The 25,375-nt window shown below is 45.6% G+C and overlaps 1 protein-coding gene across 2 annotated transcripts in view; it reads left to right on the top strand.

Annotated features, from left to right (window-relative positions):
• CEP112 (centrosomal protein 112) overlaps positions 1-25,375 on the top strand; it is a 3,147,769-nt gene that overhangs the window by 2,362,969 nt on the left and 759,425 nt on the right. The window lies entirely within an intron of this gene.

Genomic DNA, 25,375 nt, shown 5'->3' on the forward strand with positions numbered 1-25,375 from the left:
CAAGTCGAGCTGCACTCTCCATAAAGCCATGCTTGCCCAATTTCCACCAAACAGCAAACGAAGGAGGGGGGGGGGGAATAAAACTCCACACCAACCGCTTTCCGTTTTGTCAATTTTCTTCTTTTATTGATCCACACGGGAAAAAATATTTAAAAATCATGGAAATCCATTTCAGAAAATAGAAAGTATGGCCCCAATATGGGTCCTCCCAAGTGCAACACTCGAGGCGTGACGCGTTTCGCGGCCAACTCGCCGCTTTTTCACAACAAACAACCTCTCCACCATACACCACTTTAAAACATGAGACTAGGAGGAGGAGAGAGGGAAAGGAGGGGGTGGGCAGGCAGGCAACATAGAAATCAAAAAAGGCCTCATTTAGTGATCTGCATTACGTGCCAAAACCATGGCAGACATCTTTGCCTAGTGAGTTTGCCTCACAGACATACATTCATGCGAATGAGTATTTTGTTCCTAAAGATAGATTTAAAGTGCGTTGTGCATTAGCAGCTGGGGGGGGGATTATGGAATATTCACCACCCAAGTTTTTTACTTTATTTCTTCCGATTTTAAAGTGACTAGTGCATAGTTAAAAACATCTATAACTACCTTAGTGGGGTATTAATGAGTATCTAAAACCCCAAAACAAGGATCTCTATAGCTCACCCTTAATCTGTTAGGTCTTTTAGTCACTATAATATTGGTGTCCAAGGTATAATCATTTATAGTATTAGATCTCTGCTTGGTCACTTATTTATCTGTACTTAGTGCAAAACCATGGCAGACATCTTTGCCTAGTGAGTTTGCCTAACAGACATACAATCATACGAATGAGCATTTTGTTCCTAGAAGTAAATTTAAAGTGCATTGTGCATTAGCAGCTGGCGGGGGTATGGAATATTCACCACCCAAGTTTTTTACTTTATTTCTTCCGATTTTAAAGTGACTAGTGCATAGTTAAAAACATCTATAACTACCTTGGTGGGGTATTGATGAGTATCTAAAACCCCAAAACAAGGATCTCTATAGCATACCCTTAATCAGTTAGGTCTTTTAGTCACTATAATATTAGTGTCCCAGGTATAATGATTTATAGTATTAGATCTCTGCTTGGTCACTTGTTTGTCTATTTGTTTAATGAAGTACTTAGTGCAAGGGAAATCCCAATTCCCACATAATAATTGAAATCGAGATAACATTCTAGATGTATCCAACCATAAATGGAAGATTATCCCCAAATACATAACAACACTAGTAAATCGATATCCAGTTTGCAGACTATGTTTCTCTAGTTAAATCTACTTCCCAATTAGCCTCTCCTTGCTCTTCTTCTCCCCTTCTCTACTCCCCCATTACCATATGTATAGAAAAAATATAGAAAAAATAGTGCAGAGCAACAAATGTGCTCCGAAGCAAACACACCAATTACCAACATCATAAAAAATTGTTTAAAACACAAAAACTTTAAAACCAACTATTTGATCTCGTATATCGTTACAGAGCACTAGGAGGAAAGAAAGGGACAGGAATATTCCTTTAGCTGCCCAAAAAGGTGTATAACTCTTCATCAATGTTATGCCCGTTGGGATGTTTACTTTCAAAATCTAGTATACACCTTGTTTCTTTTTGTCTCAATTGCTTCTCCCTGTCACCTCCCCGGGGGCCCAATTCTATTTTGTATACCCCAAAGAATTTAAAACTGTCTATTTCTTTGTTGTGACATTCATAGAAATGTTTAGCCATGGGGTAGTTCACATCGTTGTGTGTGATGGCTCGCACATGTTGTTGTATTCGGATCTTTAATTTGCATTTTGTGCTGCCAATGTAGTATTTATGGCATGCACAGGTGAGGGCATAGACTACATAGTCTGTTTCACAGGTGATCCGTTGTTTGATCTCTGTTTTGTGTCCTGTCACTGGATGTTTAAAAGTGTCGCCGTCAATTGCAAATTTACATATATTACAGCGTGTGCATTTATGAAAGCCTTTCTTTTTCACTGTTAGCCAGTTTCCTTCTATCTTTTCTTCTTCCTTGGCCATAAAACTGGGAACCAGCATATCTTTAAAGGACCTATTTCTTCTGAAAGTGACTTCGGGATGGGGTTTGAGGCTTTTGGCCAGATCTGGGTCAGTTAGCAAAATGCTCCAATGTTTCTGCAAAATGTGTTTAATATTTTTTGACTGGTTGTCAAAAGTAAGAATGCATCGGGTGCTCTTTTCTCCTTCTAATCGATCTTTATTCTTATTTCCAGCTAATAAGGTGTGTCTCTCAATTATTCTGGCTTTCAGGAAGGCTCTCTCGATGATTTTTTTGGGGTACATCTGCCTTTTGAAACCTGCTGCCGTCAATTTGCTTTCTCTATCGTAAGACTCCAAAGTGGTGTTATTTCTTCTGAGTCTCACAAATTCTCCATAGGGCACACTCCAGATCACATGTTTAGGATGTCCACTATGTGCGTGTAGAGGGGTATTAGAGCCAGTCTTCTTTCGATGCAGCTCGCAGGTTATTTTCTCATTCACAATTCTGATATTAACATCTAGAAAGGTGATTAGTGTCCGGCTGTGAGTTTCCGTAAATCTTAAGTTTTTTTTATTTTGGTTCAATACCGTTACGTACTCTAACCAGCCCTTTGCAGTGCCTCTCCAGATAACAAACAGGTCATCGATGTATCTTAACCATAAAACCACATTTTGCGTATGTACCTGATTCCCATCTGACCAAGCCTCAAGTTCTTCCCACGACCCCATCATGAGGTTTGCATATGAAGGCGCGAAAGTTGTTCCCATCGCCGTTCCTTGCATCTGCTTGAAATATTCATTGTTAAAGAGGAAGACGTTGTTTGTAAGGCATAGATTGATCATTTGCATCACCATCTCGTTGTGTTTCAGGAAATTCAAGGATTTAGTGTTCAAATAGTGTAGGCATGCTGTTTTCCCATCCTCATGTCCTATCGACGTGTAGAGGGAGACAACATCCATCGTGGCCATTAAAAAGTCTTTTTCCCAGGGAATATTTTCTATTTTACACAGGAAATCAGTAGTGTCTTTTACGTATGAAGGAAGTGTACACACAAAAGGGAACAATACCTCGTCAATATATTTCGATATATTTTCCAATGCTGAGCCGATTAGGCACACGATTGGTCTCCCTGGGGGTTGTTGCAGATTCTTGTGAACTTTGGGTAGAAAATATATAGTAGGGGTTATGGCTTTACTGATATAGAGAAATTTATATGTTTCTTCCGATATAATACCCATTTCTTCATATTTCTTTAGGAAGGATTTCACTGTTTGTTCTAATGCTGGCATAGGGTTATCCTTTAGTTTCGTGTAGCACTTGGTGTCATTGAGCTGTTTATACGCCTCTTTAATGTATTCTGTTTTTTTCTGCAAAACAATATTGTGTCCTTTATCTGAGGGTTTTATAATGCAGTTCTTCAACTCCTGCAGTTCTTTTAATGCTTTTCTTTCATTTCTTGTGAGGTTATCTTTGAATTTCACATTTTTAGTTTTTCGGCGTAAGCTTTTTAAGTCCTCTATAACAAGATTCTGAAATACACCAATAGTGCTGGCTACGTTTGTCGTGGGATTGAATTTGGATTTCGATTTCAGATTACTTTTTGCCATCCAATCAGTTCTGATCCCTATCTCTGCAAGATCAGTCGATAAGTTTTCTTCTTCCATGTCCATTCCTTTCTCTAATTCCATAAGATCGGTAAGTATATCCATTTCCTTAATCATAATCTCTGTTTTTCCTGTCTGTACTTCCTTTTTCTTTTGTTGCCACATGTTGTTGGCAAAGAATTTCCTGAGGCGGATCTTCCTTATGAAATGGTCCAGATCTATCCTAGTGTCCACATAATCATTATTAGCAGAAGGACAGTAGTTTAGTCCCAAACTCAGAACTTTTTGTTGAGTTGTTGTTAAGGTGTGATCAGACAAATTTATTATTTTAAAACTGCCATCCTCCTGCATATCAGCCTCGCTCAGTTGCCAGAGCGCAGCGATCTGCCCGAAGTATTGTTCTGGGAATTTCCTGCTCCGTTTTCCCCTCCTCGTTTTTTTCGGGCGCCTCTTCCTCTGCCACGATTCGCACTTCCACCTCTTTTTTGTTTGTTCTTTTTGCCATCTTGGCGTAGCAAACGCATTTCTTCTAAAAAATTTCTGCGCACTTGTGGTTCTTCTGTGTCGCTCCCTGTTGTGTCAGACTCTGACATTGAAAGGGATTCGCTTGCACTTGTTGGTATGGTTTCGGTGGTTATCGGTGCTGCTCTGGAAGATGTTAATCTCATCTGATCAAACCTTCTTGCAAAGGTGTATACTCTGCCCATTTCATAATCTTCCTTGTCTCTTAAAAACTTTCTTTGTTTTCGTTGTTTTATTTCTTCCTCATACTCAAGCAAGTTTCTTTCCATTGAATCTTTCAATTTCTTCCCATCACCGGTTTCTGTAATCAATTTTAATTTTTCTTCCACTTTTGTTATTTTTTCCAGTAGCCTCTCGCGATCACTGCCTGCATACTTTATAAGTAATAGAAGGAAGGTTTTTGAACATTGGTTGGTGGCCCCACTCCATTCTTCTAACATCAGTGGGTCCTGTTCTTCGAAGGATGGAATTGTTAAAATCCTCAGTCCTCTCGGTATTCGCCCAACTTCTACATAATTTTTTAGGGAGTGCTCCTCCCACCATTTGCTAACCTCCTTACGTTGTAATTTTTCAAGTTCTTTTAGCAGGCCTATCTCGCTGTCATTTTTAGGTATTGCTTCTGTGGGTATGTCTTTTTTTGTGGTCGATTTTAAAGTTTCATTGAAAAGTGTAAGGGCCTGTGCCCGCCGTGTTGCTTCTCTCTGCTCCTGGGAGTTTGCCATATTTTTCAAGTGTCCCTTTAAGAGTAGTCACGAGTTTAATACACTCCAAATACTTTGCCCGTGTGGAAGTGTGTGGTTTTTTCCTTTTGTTTTTGCTGATTTAGAAGTGGAGGGCTTTTTTGATTATGGAACTAGTGAGAAGAGTTTTAAATCCACTTCTCAAGTCGTGTTCTTTTTCCGAGTAGAAAAGAATTACAAATGCAAATTTTGTTCGCTTACACGTTACAGAAAACAACTGCTGTACTCACCCAGCTCCACCTTACCGCCTGTCCTTCAACCTGCGGTTCTGCGTTGCTCATGGGTTTTCCAGCTGCCGCCTCCGTATTCCCGTGCTTCTGTTGTATTGCCGTAATCCGAGCAGCTACAGGACAAACCGTCGATTTCTCCGTGTATACTGTGCGCTCCTCCTCCAACCTTAACACTGGTGCTCCGCTCCACGCTGACACGATCACAGCGTTTAAAGATATTATCAATTCTACCTTAGGGTAGCCAAGTCGAGCTGCACTCTCCATAAAGCCATGCTTGCCCAATTTCCACCAAACAGCAAACGAAGGAGGGGGGGGGGGAATAAAACTCCACACCAACCGCTTTCCGTTTTGTCAATTTTCTTCTTTTATTGATCCACACGGGAAAAAATATTTAAAAATCATGGAAATCCATTTCAGAAAATAGAAAGTATGGCCCCAATATGGGTCCTCCCAAGTGCAACACTCGAGGCGTGTTAATGGGTCTTGTACCGCGCACTATGGCAAATTGCATGGTCTCTTTGCGCACTGACCGATCTGCAATGGAAGGAGGGTTGGGGGTTTGTTAGTGGGATTGAGAGGGAGAAGAGCAAGAGAACTTTGATGTGCTGTTGGCAGCTTCAGTTCGGAGAAACCGGTCACTGAGCGTTGGTGCGTTTTTGGTTGGCAGCCGTCATGTGGTGTTGAGGTATGATTGCATTGTTTGGTTTCATGTTGGTGTTGTGAAGTGTATGCGCTAAGTGGCACTGCTAAATGAGCCTGGGCTCATTAGGGGGCGTGGCCTAACAGCGGAGGTCGCCCACTGGCCTGTTAGGCCACGCCCGCTTGACGAGCCCAGGCTCAATGGGTTACTAGCACCCCAGCCAGGCAGCCTTTTGTAGAGATCAGCAACCTCTCCCCATTGGGGAGAGGTTGCTGATATTTGCATTTATGTTCTATAGGCTTGCCTGGCAGGGGACAGCGCCTCGCCTATTCAGCCTAAATGGTGGCGCTGCCCCTCTCCAGCGCCACCATTAAGGCTGAAAGGGTGAGGCCACTGGAAGCCGAGGCCTTTTTCCTACAGACTGAAACTCCTGCGTATGCGCAGGAGCTTCAGGATTTGGAAAGCAAGGCCTGAGCTTCCAGCGGCCTCACGTTTCTCGCCATAATGGTGGTGCCGGCCCATGGGCATCTCTTGCTTTAAGAGATACCTCGCGGGTGCGGCGCCACCATTAGGGATGAAAGGCATTTTTTTCTTCAGCTTGAAGCTCTCGCACACGAGTGAGAGCTTCAGGTATTAGAAAAAAAATCCTGGTCATGTAGTGGCCGGGGCTGCCAGGAAAGACTAGTGAGCCCCGGCATGGCCCTGCCTAAAAACGAGATTTCGGAGCCTGCCGGGGCTCGCCCCCGGTTGATTCCGGCCCACTTAAAGCTCTGGCGGTAGGGGTATGGCTGTGTTTAGTTCTGAGTTTGAGGGTGAGTATGCAGAATGGTGCGTTTTTAGTATGGTTAGTTAGGAGTAACACATTTCCCACCACCAGCAATCCACCCAATGCGACCCATTTCCCATCCCCCATAATCCATTTAAGTACGATACATTTCAGGCGAGATGCAAAATATGGCTAACTTACACAATTAGGCTAGATGCATGTGGTATAAGATGGTGGGGTTTCACTGGAGTACAGTAATGGTCCCCTGCCCAAGCCCCCCATTATTCTATCCTTGTAACCCAACCCCAACCCCACTCATTTTAACCCCTTACCCCACTCCCCCATATATATTTAATTACAACTTTGTGTATTTTTTCGGTATTATGGTTTTCGGTAAAACATACATCTGTTTTGTTTTTGGTAAAATGGCTGGGTAACGGAAAGGGCTGCATGGGGGGATGGTCACTCACCTGCACCAAGGACTGAGCAGCAGGACCCGTTTTCACGGGCCTGCAGAATAAACACTGTCCTGGCCACTAAACCAGCACGAGGTCAGCCAGCCAATCACAGAGGAGCGGGGGCAGGAAGCGGAGGGGTGGGAAACTGGTAGAGGCAGCAGGTCTGCAAGAGGAGAAAAATTGCAGGGGAAGAGAAAAGTCGGTAAAGAGAGAGAAAAGGTCAGCAGAAAGGGACAGAGAAAGGTTGGTAAAGAGAGAGAGAAAAGGGTGGCCGAAAAGGAGAGAGAAAAATTGGTCAAGAGAGAGAGAAAAGGGCGGCAGAAAGGGACAGAGAAAGGTTGGTAAAGAGAGAGAAAAGGGTGGCTGAAAGGGAGAGAGAAAAGTTGGTAAAGAGAGAGAAAGGGGTGGTAAAGAGCGAGGATGGAAAGGGCAGCAGGGGACTGGGGTCACTCACCTGCACCCATGATGGAACTGTAGGACTCACTTTCACAGGCTTGCTGCAGAATAAACAGCATCTTGGCCTCAAAACCAGCGAGGGGAGCAGGCCTCCACAGAGGTCAGCCAATCACAGGGGAGGGGTAGCGAGGTGGAATAAAGGTAGAGGCAGCTGTTAGGCAAGAGGAAAAAAATATCATCAGAACGGGAGAGAGAAAAGGGCAGCAGAAAGAGAGAGATAAAGGGTGGCAGTAATGGACTGAGAAAAGTTGGTAAAGAGAGAGAAAAGGGCAGAGAAAGGGAGAGAGCAAAGCCGGTCAAGCGTCAGAGAGAGAACGGGAGAGAGAAAAGTCAGTCAAGAGAGAGAGAAAAGGGCAGCAGAAAGGGAGAGAAAAGTCAGTACAGAGAAAATGGCATCAGAAGGGGAGAGAGATCATTTGGTAAAGAGAGAGAAAAGGGCAGCAAAGAACGAGGATGGAAAAGGCTGCAGGAGGGGCATGGACGCTCACCAGCACCAAGGACGGAGCAGCAGGGCCTGCTTTCACAGGCCTGCTGCAAAATAAACACCGTCCTTGCCCTGATACCAGGAAGGAGAGCAGGCCTCCACAGAGGTCAGCCAATAACAGGGGAGTGGTGGGAGACAGGTAGCGGCAGTGGGTCAGCAAGAGGAGAAAAATAGCTGCAGAAAGGGGAGAGAAAAGTCAGTAAAGAGGGAAAAGGGCTAGAGAACAGGAGAGAGAAAAAAAGTCAGTCAAGAGAGAGAGAAATGGGTGGCAGAAAGGGAGAGGGAAAAGAGAGAAAAGGGCAGCAGAAAGGGAGAGAGAAAGGTCAGTAAAGGGCAGCAGAAAAGCAAAGAGAAAAGTCAGTAAAGAGAGAGAAAAGGTCGGCAAACAGCAAGGATGGAAAGGGCTGCGGGGTGGGAGTCACTCACACCTGCACCAAGGACAGAGCAGCAGGATCCGCTTTCACATGCCCGCTGCAGAATATATATATATATATATATATATGTGTGTGTGTATATATATATATCGACCCCCTCAAAGAAAGATATATATATATATATATTAGACTAAGTCTCTATGGCGTTTCAGAAAATAACTTTTCGAATGGATTGTGTCCTCCCACATATTCCTCATCTTATGATAACTCTATATCCAGCTTTAGCTGCTTCAGAATGAGTTTTCAAGTACGGGCGCTGCGCATCGATGCTTGTCAACTCGATGTCCTTCGAGGGCCTCTGTCTTGGTGTCGACGGTATATAGCGCACGCAGCGACAGTTGACTTCAGTTACATTTTTCCGCGAGAGCTAACGCTTTGGATTATCAGCGTGCTTTGGTTCTTTGACTAAAAAACCTTTCTTTATGTGAAATGGCATCGTCGTCGGCATCATCTACTCCGAGATCGGGGTTCAAGAAGTGCCATGATTGTGGGGCAAAAATGTCCCTCACAGACCCCCATCAGGTGTCTATGGTGCCTGAGATCCTCTCACGCAACTTTGGAGTGTGCATCTTGCCCATCGATGATAGCGAAGGCCCTGAAACAGCTTAAAGGCAAACCGGCTGCAGGTAGGTCCTGTAAATCTTCGACAACCCAGTCGAAAAGGCATTCCTCTGATAAGTCGAGAGATCACTCTCATCGAAAGAAAGCAAAAAGGTCCCGATCACACAGTGGCTCACACCACTCATTATCTTCTTCACGGTGGTCGGAGAAAAGGCACCACAGGTCGCCGTCTTCGTCATCGAGTTCTTCCCTGGAATGGGTCTCGTGCCCAACCAAATCGGTCTCACCGGCCAAGTGGGAGAAGTTCAGACTAAAGATGCCCAAAGTATTCCAGAAAGCGGCCTCAACCCTCTCGAAGAAAGATAGGAGTCATGCCAGTGTCGACAAGCACGACAAAAAGGTAAGGGGCAGACCCCTCAGAGGTTCCCACGAAGGAAAAGTTTCCATCGACATCATCGACGATGCCGAAAACCTTTGACGCCACAACCGTCGAAGATGTTGACGACTCTGACGCCATTGTCAATGCAAATGCTAAAATCCTTGACGTATATCGAGAAAATATACACTTCACTGCCAAGGAAGGATTTTTTCAAATCCCTTTCCTCAATTTATGAGGATAATGAGCCATCTTCAGATGAATCTCATCCATGTGGATTGCAGTATGGGACACAAAATGTTCCAGAGGCCTTCATTTTTGAGGTTTTAAGATTAAGGGAGCTACATGACACCCTGCAATCTGCAAGTGGATTGGACACATCCCAAGAAAAAGAATTTGGCAGGCCAGACCCCTCAGACCATGCTGATGGAAAGAGTGATAGAATATGTGGGATGGAGTAGGCCTGCACAACTATTTGAGCAGGATGACCTAACTGATATTTTAGACAAGGGACACCAGGAAGACCCTATTCTACCATTCAATGTGGCTTTGCAAAGGAGAGTTAATGCCAACTGGGAGACCCCTGAGTTACTACCAGCTGTGAACAAAAAGTTAACCAGCAAGTACCGTACATCAAGTAGTGACCCGTACTATCTAACAAAACACCAAACTCCTCCTGAAAGCATGGTAGTTCAGGCTGCAATTTCTACATCCAGGCAGCAAGCATACCCAACCACCCCCTGCACAGAGATGACAAGCAATATGACACTTGGGCTAGAAAGGTTTTCTCTGTGGGGAGTATGACCCTTAAATCAGCAAATGCCACGTGTGCCCTGGCCAAGTTCACTTTCACATTATTGGATTGTATAGTGATGGTGGCTGAACATATCACGAAGGGGAAGAATGAGGCGTCTTTTTAAACCCTGTTTAGGATGGGAAAGATGCGATGTGCGAATCCCTCCAAACTGGTCTTGCCTCTGCGGGCAGAATCAGCAGAGCAATAGCGGCTAGCATTGTAACGCACAGATTTGTCTGGTTAAGAAAGTCTGGTTTTGCACCAGATGTACAGTCCAGACTTCTTAACATGCCCTTTGACGGCACTCATTTATTTGGCAGCAAGGCTGATGAGAGCCTAGAGAAGCTACAGACCTCCAAAGCTGCAGCGAAATCCCTTGGCGCAGCAATCAGACAGCCACCTACTCACCACACTGGTATAGCTTGGAGGGGCAGGTCCTTTTGCTATTAATCATTTGGAAGAGGGAGAGGACTGTCGAATCAAAGAGGTCAGAAAGGATTCCCGTTGGTGGACGGGGAAGAGGTGCTAAAACGGCCCAGACAGGGGCTGCTTTACCCTCAGCCACTGCATCAGCTGCCTCAAAACCTCTCTAAGGACTTACTCCACAAGACCCCGGTGGGAGGCATACTCTCACAGCATCTGAACGAATGATGCAGTATTACTTCAGATGCAAGGGCACTTGACACGGTAGCCCAGGGTTACTGCCTTCCCTTTCTAAAAAAGGCCTCAGGATCAACCACCCGGGAAAAGCTCTTTCAGATCCTCCTTATGCAGGAAATTCTAACCCTGCTAGAGAAAGGTGCTAGAGTGCCAGTACCTGTTGCACAGAGGAATAAGGGTTGTATTCCCATTACTTCCTAATCCCCAAGAAGGACAGAGGATTGAGACCCATCTTGGACTTAAGAGACTTGAACAAGTTCCTCAGGAAGGATAAGTTCAAGATGGTCACACTTTCTCAGATCATTCAGACCCTCCAGCTTCAGGACTGGATGGTATCATTTGACCTTCAGGAAGCTTAGTTTCATGTGCCAATTCATCTCGAGCACAGAACGTACTTGAGGTTCGCAGTTGGTGGTTCTCATTACCTCTGCCCTGAGAGTTTTCACCAAGTTGTTGGCGCTAGTGGCAGCAAGTGTCAGGAGGGGGGTTCACATCTACCCCTACCTAGACGATTGGCTGATCAGGGCTTGCTCTCCTGAGCAGGCCCTAAAACATCTCAGCATAACCTGCCACTCCCTCAACGTCAAGAAGTCCCAAATGATACCACCTCAAAGGCTCCAATTCATCTGGGCTGTCCTGGATGCATCCTTGGGGAAAAGCCTTGCCACCCGAGGTGAGGGCGCAATACTTTGTGCAGATGGTCAACAAATTCCAAAATGCCCAGAGTCTTCCGACCTTCGATTTTATGAGCTTGCTTGGCCATATGGCATCATGCATTTTCCTGGTGCCAGAGACTCGTCTGAGAATGAGATCCCTCCAATGGGCTTGCAAGACTCAATGGTCACAATTCTCAGGCAAAATGTTAGACCTCCTTCAGGTTCCAAGCAGAGTAGCGCAAGATCTTCTGTGGTGGACTTTCCAAGAAAACATTTTGAAGGGAGAACCTTTTTGGCAACCATGGTCGGAGATAATTGTAGTGATGGACACCTCACTCACACAGTAGGTAGCACACATCAATGATCTGACAATCACTGGTCATTGGTCTCAATCAGAGTCCATACTACAAATCAATCTTTTGGAGCTGAGGGCACACTAGCGCTGAAGGCCTTTCTGCCTGTACGGGGAAAGAATATCTTGATAATGATGGACAACACATCGGCCATGTACTACCTCAACAAGAGAGGATGCGTAGTGTCACTACCACTGTGCAGAGAAGCAATTCAGCTCTGGTACTGGGCAATTCAAGAAGGAATCTCTCTGTCAACAGTTCACCTAGCCTGGGAGCAGTATACGGCAGCAAGCTCTCTAAGCAGGCAGAGCACAGTCGCCAAAAAGTGGGAACTAGCTCAGGAAGTCCTTCAAGAGATCTTCACCCTTTGGGGAACACCTCAAGTGGATCTGTTCATGACCAGTGTCAACCGCAAGTGCGAACTGTACTGTTCCAGGGAATTGCCCCCAAGAGGGGCTCTAGGGTACGCGTTCGTAGTGGACTGGGAGTATCCACTCCTGTATGCGTTTCCTCCAGTCCCTGTCATTCCTCAAGTCATCCGTAGGTTGATAAAGTTCGGGAAACCCATGATCTTAATTGCTCCGAATTGGGCCAGGAGGACATGGTACCCGGACCTTCTGGACATGTCCATCTGCCCTCCAGTATGTCTTCCACAAAGAAAGGACCTTCTCTCGCGAGAGGAGGGTTGGCTTCTCCACCCAGAGGTCGGTCAAGAAACTCAACCTTCATGCATGGTTTCTGAGAGGTTGAGATATAAGGATTGGGACCTCCAAGAGTCCTTGTACCGCTGCCGTTGGAACAAGTTAAGCAGCTGGTGCAGGGAAAAGAATGTTGACCCTTTTCTTGCAGCACACCTATGGCGTTTTCGTTTTTGTTACACATGGCTAATCTGGGGCTCCAGGTTGGCACAATTAAAGAGCATCTGGCAACACTATCTATTTTCAAGCACTCCTCTGAAGAGGCATCTTTTTTCAAGATCCGACTTCGGTCACTTTTCACGTCCCGGTTTGGGATATCAACTTGGTTCTAAAATTCCAAATGTGTGCTTCATTCGAGCCTATCCACTCCTGTCCTTTAAGGTTGTTGACTTTAAAGACCATTCTTTTAGTGGCCCTTAGATCAGCCCGTAGGGTGAGTGAACTTCAAGCCTTGTCCTGCAATCCTCCTTACACAGTATTCTTTAAGGTGGTCCTTAAGGTCAAACCCACATTTATACCTAAAATTGTGTCTGAGTTTCATCTAACTCAAAAGATCATTTTCCCTTCATTCTATCCCCCACCTCATCCTGCAAAGGAAGAGAAGAGGCTACACAGGCTTCACCCAAAAGGTGCACTTAGTTTCTATATTTCCAGGATGTCTAAGACGATCAACCTTTTATTGGATATACGGGCCATAAGTGTGTATTGCGGTTTCAAAACAAACCTTAAATAGGTGTATAATCCTTGCAATCTCTGAATGCTACAGGGTAGCTGGAAAAGGGCACCCCGGAGGGGGCTCAGGCCACATTCGACCAGGGGCATGGCTACTTCCTCTGCCTTACAGAGGGAGTCCCAATTGAGGATAGTTGTGCAACGTGGTCCTCAGTTCACCAAGCACTATAGTCTGGACTCTTCCACAGGCCAGGAAGGTGTTTTTGGGAAGGCAGTGTGACACACTGTACAAACAGGCCAATAGGAACTCCCACATTTTGATTCAGACTCCCTCCTCTGGAAATACAAATACTGCTCTGGGAGTCTATCATAAGATGAGGACTATATGGGAGGACACAATCCATTTGAAGAACAAGTTACTTGCCCATGGTAACGTTCTTTCAACTGGATGTCCTCACACGTAGGCCTGCAGTTGAATTTCCATATTATTTCCGTTTATGCTCTTTCAGTGTGAGTAACTGTCGGAACTGAAGCCAACGGTTGCTGCGCGTGCTATATACCATCAAGGATGTCGACACCAGGACGGAGGCCCTCGAAGGACATCGAGTTGACGGGGATCGACGCGCAGTGGCCCCTGCTGGACAGTTTTTTCCAAAGCATTTTAAGAAGATATCATAAAATGAGTAATACTTGGGCGGAACATCCAGTCGAAAGAACGTTACCACGGGTAAGTAATTTGTTCTTCTCAATAACATCTGCACCCTTGCATGAAAAAATACATGTGCAATTCGCTACTCTGTCCACAATTTTCTTCTCAGTATTAAATTGCAGAAGGCAGGGTAGTTTTAGGGCAGGTTCCTTATCCTAACTATAGACCTCTGTTTTTTGGCATAAAGTCATTTACTCCCATAATTTTAAATAAAGTATTTTGGCATCCAAATAATTTAACAAACTTCCTCATTCATGACGTTTATAAACACTGAGGTTTTTATAAGGAAAGGGTATTGATGATTATATTTGCCATGATTGTGGCTGCGGATGTCTCAACGGGTATGATGTACACCTACCATCTCTTCCCTTTGCTCGCCTGTGGTCCCCTTTCTTTGTTGAATATTAAATCTGCTTTCCCCCTTTGCCAGTCTTTACGTCTGATTCTATCTCTCTCATTGCACCTCGCATCCCTTTATCATCTGGGTCTCAGAGTGCTTGGACTAGACCGAAAATTCTTTATGTGGATGTGAGACATCCTTTTGGGAAACCATGAAATTCCATGCTTCAAAAACTGAAGGCATGCCATGCTTTTTGATGTTCAAATGAGTCCATGCTTAAAATTTCAAAGAGCACAGTGAAACCTATCCAGTGTGTTTGAAGAGTAATTTTGACCCTCTGTTGCATTCATTGGTTCGAATGATCACTTACTCTTCAGATGCACTGGGGAGTTGTTCGTTCTTTCCTGACAACCACATCTCACAATAATCTGACACACCTTGCCATTACATGATAAGGATTGATTATTGGTTTGATGCTTGAGGCACATGTTGGATCTTAGATACAATAAATAGAAATCAGCAGGTTTCCTTGGATTTAATCAGACTTGATGAACAGTATATAAAATAAGATGAAAGAATAAACTTGCCACAGAGCAAAAGCCCTTTCTTATTATGGGTAGTAAATGGTTGTTGCAAAAATAAGTTGGTAGTCTGCATCCCACAACTGTAAATTCAGTCATCGTGCTTTATTTATGGTAGATAATGATCAAACGATGTAGAGTAGATGTAGATGCTGTAAAAGTGGGGATAAATCGGTTGAGAAGGAGCAGTCTCAAACTCATTACTGCAGTTTATTGATCATCACTCTAGTTTTCTGCAAACACCACTATATTGGTATCCTTCTCCACATAGACATCCACAAACATTGTTTAGAATTCTTGAAAAAGTCCTGAACTCTGTCCCATGTACCCTGCTTTTTCCTCCAAGACCGGCTTTCACCTACAGACATTAGGCTTACCTACAATATACAATTGGTTCTCCTGTGAAATGTTTAAATCTACCCACACCGACTCGTCCCATATGCTCAGACTGCTGCCTTTTATAAGTAACCTCCTTGCCATCTCCATACCCCCCTGCATCAGCTTGCAATTCAGATAACTTTCCATACCATCATCCGAACACTGCAAAGACAACTCTCCTCAAAATCAATATCTGCCTCCTTCTTGATAACTTTCAAAGTGTACATTGTGATGAATCAACTTCCCGGGCACCAGTGGTCCATGGATGAATATCAGTTTCTAAACCATCAATCAACCCCATACCTCTAACACACCCAGGAAGGGATCCGAACAGAATGGAATACAAGTGAATTATAAGACCTCCTTGTCCAATTTTTGATAACATGGATGGAACGGCAGGCTTATCTTCGCAAGGTCATGGATGGTTGGTTAGTTGCAACACAGCGAAAATACAATTATTACCCAATGATAAAAGGGACTGTTCAGTCAAGTTTGTATACAAATATCTACTTTATTATTCCTACAACAGACATTTCCAGCACACTACAATTACAATCCACCCAGTAAAGGAACAAAGAGGACAGACAGTTTCATGAAGGAAAGGGAGGCACTCTGGATACTGACAGGAGGGTAGTTGGTAAAGTAATCAGTCTTAGTTCAAGATTATTTGGTTCCAGCACCGAAGGGGCAAAGGGTCATAACTGTCTCTAGGGGTCTTCGGAGAAGGACCAAGGCGGGGTGCTGAAGAAGTTCTTGGTGATCGACAGCGTTGAGGCGGTTCCAGGGCGCTTCCGAGCCCTTAAAACAGTTATTGGTGGGAGACAGCTATGGGTACCAGGCAGCAGGCAGTTCGGCAAGCGAGGCTGGACGGACATCTGCAGGCAATCCGGTGTGGCGGCACAGGGCCAAGAATCATTGTCTCTGTGCTGGTTGACGGATCTGGAATGCTCGCTGAGGCGTCTCGGACGGCTCTTGTCACTGTGGTGTGACAATAGTTAGCAGTGCAGCCGGATGCGGTTCGAGGACCCGACTGTCTCAAAATTGTCCTAACAAAGATGGACACTGGATGATGCTTGTGTGGCACTCCTCCTAGCATCTTCGCAGGGCTTATGTCCTTTCAAGGAGAACGGGACAATGCTCAGGAGGGTGTTAGCAGGCAACTGCCTTGTCCTTTGTCCAGAGACTCTCCTGCACGTCCCCCATAGGAAGCTTGCTCTTGGAACTAACAGGGTACGCTGTGTGCTGGATGGGTACTGATTCTGGTTCTGGAGCTGCTAGTTGGGTCCTCTGAATCTGGTATCTCCCGCTGTTCCCTGGGAGAAGTTTAGGGGAGGGATCTTGCTTCCCTTTTGGAACTCCTGGCCTTCCTTCACTGGCAGAAGATGTAAGGTAGACTGTACCTTCAGCTCGGGTCCAAATGAGTCCTCTTTACTCCTTGCAAAGTCGTCAGATGATCTGCTAAGTGAGGGGTTCAGCCCTCCTTTAAAGCCAAATGGGCCCCAGTGATTGGTGTAGGCTAAGCCTACCTTAATGAACCAATCCTGGATCCCCACCAACAATCTTCTGTTATGCAGGTGGTCAGGTCCAGAGTGCTCTGCAACAGGACAGACAAGGGGGTGACAACATATACCTAAGTCCCACCTATCTTCCTGTCGGTTGTAGATCAAAGTGTCTCTCTGTTTAACTGAGCCCTCTGTGACTCTTGATTAAAGCGCAGGTTTTCCTTTGAAGAATGTTCTGGGAGTGGACTTCCTGTCTCCCCCAAAGCACATATTTCTCCCTCTGAAAGGGGTCAGCTCTACCATCTTTATGTTTGGTTTATTCTGAGTGCACATCCAGCATGGATTGAAAAATGTATATGAGGCTTCAGGATAGCTCTCATTTGAAAACAACAAAATTAAATCCGGACATCCCTTCCTATTTAAATCTCTGTACTTAAAAGACATACAAGCATCTCAAAAGCATTCCAGAAAAATGAATTTAAAGGACAAGCTACTTGACATTCCACATTTAAATTGCTTGTAAAATGAAAATGTATGTTTGTTACATTCCCATCAGTGGTGTCTCTATTGCATTAATGTGTAAAAAGCGATATTAATTTTCAGTGGGAAAGTGGGTCATAATTCCTAATCCCTACCCCTTATTCTTGGTGGTCCAGGGCCAGTAACAGAACTCTTCTTGGTGATGCAACCAGGGATCGACTTCAGTGACATTATTTTTCGAGGTATGTACACAGAGAGATATCCTTTTGATCCCTAAATAATTCTTATGTGCTTGCGCATTACACAGAGGAGGAGTCCGGGTATCACTCAATATACACTCTATTAGACTTGTTTTTACTAAATCTATAATTCCAGTAGTAAATACGCTTCTGAAATATTTACTAATTTCCCAGGACATACAGTGAATGTATTTAGCTCCATTCGGTACTTTCACAAATAAAAATAGCTGGGATTTAATCTATTCCACTTGGAGTATATTTCCCTTCAGAATTGTATTGCCTGTTAACATGACACTTATATAAACATGTATTTTGACTGTCTCACAGACAAGTGAGTACCCTCTTTAGGACAGGTTGCATTCTCTCTCTCTAATAATGGGGCATCAGTCAGCAAGTTGGGGCCATCTTCCTTTCCCCAGCCTGGTTTCTTTTACAGTGCACTGCTAGTAATCCAAAATGGGACCAAAGGAAAGCAATATATTCTGTTCTCCTTTCTGGTGTCGTCAATTCTCCTTCGTTTCCTTCTTCCCATCAATCAATCAGTCAATCAGCCAGTCAGTCAGTGACTGAGAGAGTGGGTGTCATCCAAATCTATGGGATGGGGTTTGACTTTTATACATCAGAAACCCCTCCCTTTAGATGTGTGCATAATATATCTAATCTAATTGGTCAGTGTATGTGATTGGACTATGTTCCAAAGTTGCCATCTCGCTAAACCATCCCATTTGTGCTCTTTGGGCATATTAATAAAGAGGGCAGTCAAATTGGAGGAACTTTGAAACCCAGTTTATCTCCCATTTGATGGGATGTCATCTTGAAGATTTCTACAAACTATCATATGTTCCTGAAACCTCATGATCCTCACATGTGATCATGTTACTAATCAGTTTGTCTGATTTCTCTGACTCGAGGGAATCCAATGATGTTATTTGGATTTCAGCACAGCATATGATGTGTGGAACAGATTTTTGCTTTTTACACTCCGATACCTTTACACAAAAATTGTTTTCTCAGCTGAGAAAAACAGCCTTGCAGGCATGGATGCTATGATATTATCAATCATTGGCATGCAACCTCGGCACAAAAATATCTGCATTTGTCTAATTTGCATGATTAATCAATTATAAACAAATAGCTTCACAGTCAATTGATACAGGCTCGCATCCTCCTGGAAGGACCTGGCTGATGGGAAGATCAGATTATTTGGTGAGCACACAACTGCTCCAAATCTATTCTTTGTATTTATAAGGCATTCACTTTCCTCTGAAAGGCCTGATATCTGGAAAAAAGAAAAAAATGGTCCTGTGATCCCGGCAGTGTCAGTTTTATAGCTGTAAGCGAGGCATGGTATCACAAGTATGGCACTGATGCAAAGGCTACAAGTTTCAAAACCTTTATTAAATTCTTGGGGTTTGGAAAACTCCTATTTTTCCTTAAAGCTAAGATGGGAGTAGTCTCTACCATCAAATAATAAAGAAAACACAGTCATAGTCAGTCTATGTCAAATCAAAGTGTCCTACACAAAAGGAAAATGAATGCCTGCCCTATCTATCACAAAAAAGTGGGTAAAGGGGAATGTGTATGCAAAGGAAAGTCTGTGTTATAACATAAAGTGTCAATGTGGCTGATTCAGCTCTCCTCCCCACATTGGTCAGTACGGAGTAAGGCGGCCCATGTAGACTGGATGACGCACTCTGGCTATCAAAAAAAGGCAGTTCAAAATGTGGGTCGAGGCCCGCTTGGCCTTCCACGTTAAAGTCACTTATTTTCAGTTCACCAACAGTTCTTTCACAGTTCAACAAATGTTTGCATAGGGTTCCCTCAGTCGGCCTCAGACCTCTAAAAAAGAAAAAGTACCTGATTCAACGTAGATCTCCCTCAGCCAGACTCGGACCTCGTAATCACACCACTTGCAAGGGTTCTCTTACCCTAGCTTAGTTCACATTTCAGGTCTCCCTCAGTCGGGTTCAGACCTTTCACTGATGTCGAAGTCTTGCGAGTGTGCAAGGTTTTTTCATAGACCTCCACAGTGTCCCTTGGTCCTGGTAGTTCCATAACACAATCAGAAAAGTTCAAAGAAATCTTTCTCATAAATCATTCACCTTTTCCTTTCGCCAGCCCAATCCGCTACTCTATCACTGGCTTCAAAGTTATCAGTAAGTTCACTACTGGTTTGCTTTCTTTCACGTTTCATCAGCACGCGCGCAACCTTCAATTATGAGATACACTGTTGCGGCTTCAATCTTTCCTTGACAACAAACCGGCCTTTCATGTCTTTCGCTAACTAACCAGTTGTGTGCATTCCTTTCTTTTCTCTGCAGTTTTGATTGAGGCGTCCTTGAAACACAACGCAGGTTTCTTCTTGTAAGGGATTTGGGTTTTTCTGTGTATCCTTCACGGTTTCCCGAAGGCAACAACCTCCTGCAGGGATCTGTAGGGTTTCCCTAACCCTCGCTATGGTCCCTTGATTGGCTGTCCTTCTCCAGTCGGTTCGCCTTTGCCCTGTTAGATTTGCTGCTTCTGGTGCCTCACCTTGCTCCAGTGTGTCTCAATGTTCCGCCTTGTATCCAGGTGGGGAGATCTAATGGGTATCAGATGTATATAATTATGGTCAAGTGCCTGACTCTTTGCCTGACCTTATTAACGGAACATGTCCAATGAGATATGCAAGTGTTAGCCTCTTTACTCTCAGCCCTCCTCCTGCCTCGGCCCAGTGTTATGTGGAAATGGGGAGGGGGGAGTTGTGTTTCTGGTAATAAATGGGTGATGCCTTTAGCCTTCCCTTTCCCACCTTAGGACTACAGTGATGTGTATGATATAGACAAAGTGGTGCTCCTAATTTATTTTGATGGGGAATATCAGGGCAACTGTAATGTACGGGTGATGGTTCGGATTTCCCTAGGCTAAGTAAATGATTTCGGGAAGACAGTCTGGAATGAGAGGAAAGTTTGGATTACCTTTGGACTTAGATTTCTTTTTCTTCCTTCCTTTTGAGGGAAGTCAAGGGGTAAGACGGGGTCTAGATGACAATACCCCACAAAAGCCTTTGTGACTTCACCTGCCTCACTTCTCATGCCGTTGGGATACCACGTTCTACCTAGGGTACTCTCCTGGGTACAACCCCGGACTCCCCTACCCAGGTGATCCTCCCACGCTGGTCCACCCCCAACATTGGGATCCAAGATCGTTCGCCCTCTTCTGGCCACCTGAATAGAGGATCCCTCGGGCACACATGGGAGAATATCCCTAGGTTTCTCACATAGCCCATCTTCATAGGCCCAGAGTTTCATTTCCTTGTAGAAAGCTTTCCCCCTGCTGTATCTGTTGGGGGAAGGAATGTAATTTTGCTATCCAGGCCATGTTGTTGGCTTTATTCACCAATGTAGATTTTAAAGTAATATGCTTCCTACACTTCCACACTGCAATTGTCACTTTAAACAGAGAAAAATATTTTTGCAATCAAACTCCTGTCAAAGACTTATAATTCACATCTCTTTGTTTCTTTATACAAAGCTAATTCTCGGTCCTTTAAAGGAAAACATGCACATTACAGGCCCCAATTTGTTTTAGACATTTTTAATAAAATTATCTGCTTTTCATGCCAGGTTGGACTGTTTTCCCTTTACTAAAGGTTATCGGATGCTGTAATGTAACTTAAAAGGTTTATTTGTATGCATTGTCATTTACTCTGAACAAATACCCCCTTGTTGTAGAGGGCCAGTTGACTTGACAATGTCCCTGCACGTGCCATTTTCAAATGCTTTGCGCAGGAAGCTCACATGTTTTTTTTTTAAATATGACTTTTTTCTTTGCATCCTTTTCTTCAATATCGATTTCTCTACACTTCGCCATTATAGAGTGCTATCCCGTGCACTTGACGACTCAATGAAGCTCTGAAGTGGCTATGAAAAATCTGAAGTAAAATGCCAAAAACAAACACGTAACCCTGCTGTTGTCACTGTTGTTGTCAAGTCTTAAATATCTTGTTCCTGGTACAACTGGCACTTGCAGCCCATGAGCAGGTGGCACTAGCCAGCCACCAGCTGGCAAATAGTAATCCTTCTGCATGGCCTCTAGGGGTTTGTCAGAAGAAACAAGCGCGGATTTCTGAGAGTAAAGCAATTCACAACAGACACATAGAGCCAAAACCCAGAGACTTGATTTCAAATGGTAAATCTTCTCTGCTCCTCCCCCTACACCTTCCCTCCTCCCCGTCTCCCCTCATTTCTGTTATTGCACTTGCACAATCCAAAACATCTCATGACCTAGTATGAATGTTACTGTTTGTCTTCTTCCACGTTCCTACCTTACACCTCCCCTCCATCACCTCCCCCCTCATTTCTGTTATTGCACTTACACGATCCGAATCGTCTAATAACCTAGTATGAATGTTGTTTGTCTTCTTTCCGGCTCCTCCCCCGTTCGTTATTGTCTTGTTTTTTTCTTCTCCCATGTACCTCCCTCACCCTTTTCTTGATGCGCCTTGACACACCATTTTGATGTATAGGCGCATTACAAATACACCATAAATAAATAATAAGCTGCCGTATTTATAATTAAAGGATGGCAACTGTAAGGATGTTTAGCAAGTCCAGGAACAATATTACAACTGAATTCGAAGTTCCCATAGATTCTCAGTCATTTTCAACTGTTGTTCAGAAGCTGGTAAACTGAAACCATGCACTCTTCTTTAAGCTACCGTGAAATATGAGGCTTCAGGTACAGTATAATTGTAATTGGTTATAACGTGCTTAATACCGAAGAGGTTTCTAAGCGCGGTGTCGCTCTGCGTTGTCTTGCTTCCAAGACAAGCATGTTGCCACTGAACTACACTATCCGTATCGCAACACTGAAAGAATGGTTAAAAACATTGCAGGCTCTGGTCAGCTATTGAGTCATTTCTGTCAAGGCTAACATGAGCCACTATGCTGTCTCTTTTACCCGAGTGGTCTCGGAGCAAATGCACCTTGCTTAGAACGGTTTCAGTAACTGCAACACTGCTGCTAGCTTTTCATCTCCACTCTACTTTATACAAGTAAGGTGTTTGAGGTGAGATGACTGAATAACTCTATGAAAGGGTACAACTATGCAACCTACTTGATAGCTAGTCATGCCTCTGACCTGCACAACTGCACTGGGAAACATCATAGAGGACCTTCTCATCGCTTTAGGTGAAGACCTTCGAGTAGGATTGGCACTCCTTGACATTTACATAGCATATTAAACCCTGCTAGATGCTGGCAAGAAAGTGCCCAGAAAACCAATATCATCATTGGCGTTGATCCTTCTTCCAAAACCAGTGCCAACCAATGTGGTTAGACCATTTCCAATCCTTTAAAAATGCAGCTGCGTTTCCTCCGATGGTGGTTCCCTACAGTTGAATATATTGTTAACAGTTTATTTTGTAAAAGCTCACGCCACTGGTCGGACACTTGAGATCACTGTGAAAATGAGAGTGCTAACAGGGATAGAGGTCAGAGGGTAGCTCCATGACCTTAGGGTACATAGGTAGAGTGGAAGAGTAGAGTGCTTAGTGCTCTTCTGAACTGTTATTAATCATGTTCAAGTTAAATGTTGAACTAAAGAGGGTTACGTAGGTATAGGCCTTGAATATCAAACGATCAGTCATTTGGTTAGAGGAAGATTATAGTGTTCTGCTCATATAGTAAAAGTTGACCCATTCTCCAGCATGGGGTCTGGCATGGATTCACATGCTCATGAATATTCCCCGTCGTCAGGCTGGGAATCCTCGGTAAAGAAAAAACCAGTATCAGTTTCGTTTCTGATCTGTCTTTCGTAGTAACAACCAATCACTGGTCTCTGCGTCATACTGACCACAGCCAATGACTGCCCTCTACCTAAGCACCGCCTCTGGCAGCCATCTTCAGATTTTTACCGCACGTTCATGTGTTGGGATCCTTGTGCTATTGCTCTCGAGCGTTAGTGCTATTTTTCGCGCTTTTTCACAAAAAACTTCGATTCTTTCGGTCAAAAGAGCCTCAAGCTCCACCGATCCTACATCCGATCAACGGGGACCCGTGTCGGATTCGTCTGTGCCCCTCAAGGGTGAAGATTTCGTCGAGCTACACTTCGGAGGACTCCAGAAGCTTCTCAGGCCCGGTCTCGGAGATGGCCCAGGAGAAGGGAAGCTCGACGCCCGGAAAGCTGTTCAGGGTCTGCCCTGGATGCCAGCTGCAGAACGTCTTTAAGGAGGACGAACACTCTTTCTGCCTTTACTGCCTTCATGAGGACAAGACGCACGTGGAGAAGGACTGTGCGTTTTGCGGCAACATGTCGGAACGGACCATGAAGGACCGCCATCAACGTCTCGCCAACTGGCTGGAGGGTAAGAGCCCGTCTGGCGAGAAGAAGAAGAAATCCGAGCGGTCTTCTAAGACCTTTGAGGGCGCCCCGGCGACGGGGGCCCAACATAAGGCTAAGCACCGCGAGTCCGCTGGCACCGGGAGCGCCGAACGGTCGGGCTCTACGGGCGCCAGGCAGGGCGCACCCTCCCCGGCACCATCAACCACGAGCCAACGCTCTGGGTCGGGTAAGAGGAAGGCCGAGCACCCGGCGAAGCTCCTGGAGAGGCCCCGGTCGAGCTTTAAGGCAGAGGAGGAGCGTGGCAGTGCCCCCTCCCTCAAGGATAAGGCGGTGAGCGCACCTAAGGTGGTGAAGGCCTTGATCCATCCGACCAAGCCCTCTATCGAAACGGTCGCGGCGGCCCTGGCTCAGCCTGTGGAGGCTGCACCAGTGGTGGCGACCTCGGGGCCCAGAATCTCCCTGCCTCCTCGGAGGGAGTCTTCTTTTGTGCCCATCGATAGGACCCCCGTGAAACCCTCCGTGGGGAAGAAGAAGGGGGGGGCAGGGCGTCGTCGTAGATTCGGCCTCAACCTCAGAAGAGGAGCTGATCGAGGTCTTAAGCCACGGCCTAGGCGTGGAAGAAGGCCAGCCCGTCGGAATGGACCCCGACGCAGGTGACGACGACGACATCGTCGAGGATACCGACGGGGCCCCTGCTCGCCCGTCGGCCTCCCCTCTGCCAGCGCCGCAAGATAACTCGGTGGCCATTTTGTTGGCCATACAGTCCTTATGCTCCGAGATAAGGACGAGGCTACCGTTACCGACGGAGGAACCTCTCCCGTCGGGGGATCCAGAACCGGGACCTTCTGGTGTTCCCCCTACCAAGAAAAGAAGGATCCATCCAGCACCTCCTTTTCAACCGTCGCGCCCCGTCCAGCCCTCCTCCCCGTCCACCCGAGGGGATGATACGGGGACTGACACGGCAGCGACGGGTACGGACGACGAGGCATACGACGAGGATTTTCCGTCGTCGCCTCCCGCCAGGGCTTCTCCGCCCGACGAGATCGGATCTTTCCACTCCATGATCTCCAGGGCTTCCGAGCTTTTCCAACTCTGCCCTGAGGAGAAGAAAAAGGAAGGCTTCCTTTATCAGCGGCGCGAGGCCAAGAGGAAGACGGTCCTCGCAGTGCCTCTGTTGGACGACATTTGGGATGAGGGCCTTTCCCTCCTCAAGAACCCTTCCACGACGCCAGCTAGAAGAGACCGGTACGAGAAAAAGTACCGGGTCCCGGACACGGCCCCCCTGTGCCTCCGGGCGCAGCCTACCCCGGATTCCGTCGTCTCCGCGGCAGCCAGGAAGAAAGCGCGGGGGGGTGCGGCCTCCACATCGACTTCCCCGCCGGACGGCGAGGGAAGGAAATTGGATGCTATGGGACGTAGAGTCATCTCGTCGGCAGCGACGACGATTAAAGCGTCCAACGCCTTGGCTATCGTGGCTCGCTACGACAGGGAGCTCTGGTACAAGATAGCTCCCCTGCTGGATTTTCTGCCGGACGACAAGAGGGCGGAGGCCCTGGAGATCCTGCAGGAAGGTGAGGTGGCCTCGGACCACGCCATCACCGTGGCGACGGACATCGCCGACACCGGGTTCCGCCAGCTGGGCAACGGCGTTTGCCTTCGACATCGTGGATGGCTCAAAGCTACGGACTTCCGGCAGGAC

The sequence above is a fragment of the Ambystoma mexicanum genome, chromosome 3q (assembly GCF_040938575.1).
Source record: "Ambystoma mexicanum isolate Mex_15411 chromosome 3q, UKY_AmexF1_1, whole genome shotgun sequence".
Lineage (NCBI taxonomy): Eukaryota > Metazoa > Chordata > Amphibia > Caudata > Ambystomatidae > Ambystoma > Ambystoma mexicanum.